The 5485-nt window shown below is 34.0% G+C and overlaps 1 protein-coding gene across 4 annotated transcripts in view; it reads right to left on the reverse strand.

Annotated features, from left to right (window-relative positions):
• The window catches only part of LOC125682956 (phosphatidylinositol 4-phosphate 3-kinase C2 domain-containing subunit alpha-like), a 372533-nt gene that overhangs the window by 260001 nt on the left and 107047 nt on the right, over nt 1-5485 (reverse strand). The window lies entirely within an intron of this gene.

Raw genomic sequence — 5485 nt, forward strand, 5'->3', positions numbered from 1 at the left:
TAAAGACGTGCAGATCACAATTCAAAAATAGTAATAAGATTGCTGTATCAAAATAAAATAATGTGATTACCACTTTAAATTTGATTATTTTTATTGATTTGTGTGTGTGTTGTCTTTTTCTTTCTTTCCGAAATGCATGCGTGACAATAGCTTGGCATAGGGCCTAGTTGTCAACAATTTAACGTAACTATCATAATTTGTCTAATCCAAAAATAAATAATGATTGCACTCTTTATTTTAGAAAAACAGCGCCAATTACAGATGTATAAAGGAATAAATCACCAAACAGTTTGTAGACAGCGACCCATATAAACATTATTTACTCACAATATTGCCGATTTCATACACGCTTTACTCGCTATATTTGGGTATTTACATTGTTATATGTGTGCACTGGTGGCGAAAACATATAAAACTCGGAAAATTTGTCAACATCGATTTAAATGATTTAAATGTTTCCCATGGTAAATAAATTAGGCCCTAAATAGTTGAGTTTTTAATAATATCTCGCAGTACTTTCACAATCCGAAGGGCGCATGTGACATCACTGTACCACCTGACTATCTACTTAATTAACTAATATAGACTTTTTTAAATCGGGGCTTAGATTTAAGTCTGTATTGTGGTTAATTATCGCAAAATTTTGGCAAACGAACTATCAGAATTAATTACTATAAGCATAAAGAAGACAAAATGCATGTAATTTTGAATACTTTGAAAACATGAGATATGTCCTTTAACATTAAAACATCAAAAGATACGAATTATTTGGACCCATCCTAGAATCAAACCCTGGGTTGTGAAACAACCAGAGCCACGAATAGCCAAAAATGGCCCTTAGAACTTGATATTATTCTCGGGGACAGACGCCAAGAATATTCATTTTTCAAATATGTTTCCTTTTTCCAATATCTTCTCAATTTTTTTAGCTATTGACGTTCAAAGTACCCATTGTTTTTGGCCAGATTTTTTTATTGACGTCACAATTCTGCAACGTAACATCACAATTTTACACCGTTTCATGTACTTTTATGTCTCTAGGTATCAAAGTGAAACAAAAACATTATTCATGCAGTGCAATTTGATTATTGTACATATCTAAATCTGTCTATGATAATTTAATTCCTACAAAACACACACACACACATAGTATACTCGTACATCTCTTTCTCCTCTTTCTGTTTGCCTCCTTCCCTCTCTTTATATTCTTTAATTCTTAATTATATGCAACAATTCAACAGTTTTCAAGCAATATCAATTCAGTATCTCTTTACTTAGCTTTGTTATTTAAGTATGACATGAAGATAAATCCAATCCCAATATTTTAACTGTATAACCATCAATTGCACAGAGCGGTGGTTTTCGGGTTGGGGGTGGGTGGATGGTGTATCAAAATCCTGCTCATGGGATGCACGAAAACACGGTGGATTCAACCGTTGACTTACGAATAAGATCTATTGGCCTATGTATGTGCGTTTTAATATTACATGTAGTTATGTTGCATATTGATCACTTCATTCAACAATCTTTTATAAGTTTGCGGATTTTCTCAGGGGTGGGTGGGTGTTTTCTTTATTATTATTTGGAGGGGGGGGGGGTGTTATTATTATCCCATATGTACATGTAAACACACCAAAAACAATGACAGCCAGGCTTCGGACAGCAGTTATTGTTATTTCAGACAATTTAAATGTTGCTACATGTACAACTTTGGACAGTGAGTAAACATTTTAATCCTATGTTTCACACTTTTATTTTTGCACATCAATTGTAATTGTTGCATAAAATTTAGTCTTTATGCTATAGGGAGTTATATTTATGGTGAGTGTGTGTGTGTGTGTGTGGGGGGGGGGGGGGGGGGGTTAAATAGGAAAACTGTTACAAAAGTAGCCGTACATGTATACAAAATAACACATGAACATTTAGTTTAGTTATATAGAGATAATTTATTTCACATTAGGCTAAGAAAAATTTTCACGTGATCTCATCATCAGGTAAAATATATTCCATTTGTTTAATTTCAATAGTTTCCTAACCGGATCATTTATTACAATAATATACACCTGTGTGTATTTCAAGATGCCTTATTACTATCATTAGGCCAATTCAACTTAATTGATAGATTATCATCCCCACCCGCCCCTCAAAAATTGGCCCGCCCAGAATTTTTTTATTTTGTGAAACTTGCGATTTCCGGAATATTTTCATATCCGACTCCGGTATTTACACTTCTTCTTTACATTTCTGGTATAGGAACGTGAAAAGTCATGTGAAGAAATAGATTTATATGGTTTTTTAATTTCTCGCGTTCTTACAGACGTAAATCTTGAAGAAGTTAGGTTTATTTCTGTTATATCCTTAAATTAAAGCTTAACCTGGAATTAGTTTATGAAAATAGCATAGATTGATATCCATCTGCCATTAAATGATGCGGATCTGTTGGAAAAAAAAAACTGGTTTGTCTTTAATATTTTTCTCAGAAAATAAAAATTAAAAAATAAAATCCTCCCACTCGCCCCATACTTTTTGCTGACCTTGGATGATAATCTACTAATTAAGTTGAATTGGCCTTATACATGTAACACCATAACATTTATGAAATGAATTTATTTATTAAACAAGATGTGTTTGTGAAACAAAAATGCCCCCGATAATGGCCAATTCCGAAGATGGCTAAGGTCACAAGGGCAAATATCCTGGTACCAGTAGAAAGATCTAATTGTCAAAAGAAATGCTCATGTACAATAAGAAAGCTCTAATATTTACCATTTAGAAGTTATGACCAATGTAAAAAAAAAAAAAAGTAGGTCAAATGTCAAGGTCTAAAGGTTCAATACCAACGGAAAGATCTTGTAACAAGGAATACTCATGTGAAATATCAAAGCTCGATCTATCACTTACTGTTCAAAAGTTATTAGCAAGGTTAAAGTTTTCAAAAAGTAGGTCAAACTCCAAGGTCAAGATCACGGGGTCAAAAATGTTGGTACCCACAGAAAGGTCTTGTCACAAGGAATACTCATGTGAAATATCAAAGCTCTATCACTTACTGTACAAAAGTTATTAGCAAGGTTAAAGTTTTCAAAAAGAAAGTCAAACTCCAAGGTCACAGGGTCAAAAATGTTGGTACCCACGGAAAGGTCTTGTCACAAGGAATACTCATGTGAGATATCAAAGCTCTATCACTTACTGTTCAAAAGTTATTAGCAAGGTTAAAGTTGCAGACAGAATGACAGACAGGACAAAAACAATATGCCCCCCGATCTTCGATCTGGGGGGCATAAAAATCTTATTTTGATATTGCTACATAATAGAACCAAACTCCCTCCTCGCATTATATTTGGGTTGTGTGCAAACGAAATTAAGCGGAGGTTACCAATAGAACCTAATTTTCACATAAATAGAAATAAGAATTTTATCAATCAAGAGGTTAACTTCATGGTAAATTAACACATCTGTAGTTTGGCATCCACCATAAAAATTTGCTTATTTCAACACTTTCACATTTCTTCCTGTCATTAGGTTTAGTTCTTTTCTTACATAAAATGCATGAGGGAAACCTCTTTCCATTATCAGACACATCCCCCCCCCCCCCCCCCCCCCCACTCAAACTAAATTAAGTAGGACAGTGTGCTAACTGGTTTAATAATGTGTTCGATTCTTCCTTTTATAATGCTTGTTAATATTTTACTTAATTACATAGGATAATAATTTTTTTTTTAAAAACATGCATCAACTTTTACTTCAGGAACGAGTGCCATTCATATGTTCACTTCTATTTTAATCAGTATTAATAATATCTTCTTTTTTTCTCCATTTGTCATTTTTTATTTTGTTATAAGAGTTATGGTTTTGCATATTTGCTGATGAGACTGAATTTTAAATGATGAACATAATTGAAACAATGAAATATACACTATAATTTTGATAACATTCTTTTTCCTTTTTTTCCATTTTCGAATTATTTATTATTATTATCCTTTTTAAAGCGCTAAGCGTATAGCAACGCTTAGCGCTTTATTGTTGCCAGTTGGATTTTGCTTTCGTCATCACGTTTCCAGTTTATCGCCACCTTATAGGCAAATTTATGCATTGCTATAGTAAACAAGTCGTGTTTAAAGTAGTCGTAATTTTGCGACCGATCTAGTACGGGGATAACATTCATATCCGCAGGAACATTTTTCCCCAGAAATACAGTTCGTTGAACAGTGGATAAAATATGTATCAAAAAGGTGGAAATTTTTCCTCATTCTGGGGGAAAGTGAAACACAGATGCAGGTCATTCTTCAGTTAAAATTCCTGTTTGAATCTGCGTCTGTCATAATTAAAGTGATTATTAAGTAATTCAAAATCTAAAAATGAATAAGAATCTGTACATGAAACCGTTTTGGCTAGGGTGCCTTTTGCATGGTGGAATCTATAGCCACATCATTAAGTTATACACGAGTCATGAGGGTATTCCACTTGTGTTTTGACTGCTGTTCCGACTCAGTAAATATTTTGTCCGACACAGCAAAAATGTGCGCAACACAGTAAAAAAAATTAACTGATCCACGTCGATCGTGAACGAGAAAGAACTTGTGCACGATTATGTTTTCACAGCGAAGGACAGAGATCGGTGTCTCAGAGGGGCGATATTGCATAACTGATTACACCTTCCCCGATAATATATGTAAGTAGGTCATGCAGGAATTTAGAGGATGCAACGGTGTAACTTAGACTTATCTTACTATTTCTAACGACCAAGATATTCTTCAGAATCATCGTCAACACAATCGTTATTTAGTTTCAAAAATGAGACTGAAAATATTGATTTTGGGGGAGGGAAAAGACAAAATTTAAGGTACAAAATTATAAGTCTGCGTTTACGGAAGACAATGCCCCGGTTTCAAGTCTTCAAAACACCGCCTGGAATTTTACGAGGGTTGTTTACTGAAATAGATATGGTTAGAAAAAGTATTACATAAACATTGCCATTGTGTCAAGCAAGAATGTAAAATGGTTTGCGGTCCACAGCAGGCTACACACAATGAAAAGTAATCATGTTTTCAATTTGTTTGTAATTCAGTGGAACCCCGTAATTACGTTCCCCCTTTGATACGTTAGTCTGCATATTACGTTGGAATTTCAAAGCACAAAACCATTTCTTAACAAACCTATATAAAATATACCTCGTTATTACGTTGTCCTAAGATGCCGGGACTCGGTATTACGTTGTAAAAATTCCGACAAAAACGTAATAAACCCCTAATTATTCAATAATGATTCTCAAAATAATAAGCCATTCACACCTTGACTGCCTGAGGCAGTCACCACGTACATTTCCTGGTCTGTTTGGGGATTAGAGACGCTTGACTGATCACGTTTCGATAGATCTAGCGACATCAATACAGGTGAATACCCCGTATCGAAGCCAGTGATAAACAATTAAATAATGTTTATTTAGAAATTGTACTCTATGAAATTTACTTCATTTTTCATATTTTGA

Source organism: Ostrea edulis, chromosome 6, assembly GCF_947568905.1.
Source record: "Ostrea edulis chromosome 6, xbOstEdul1.1, whole genome shotgun sequence".
NCBI classification, from domain to species: domain Eukaryota; kingdom Metazoa; phylum Mollusca; class Bivalvia; order Ostreida; family Ostreidae; genus Ostrea; species Ostrea edulis.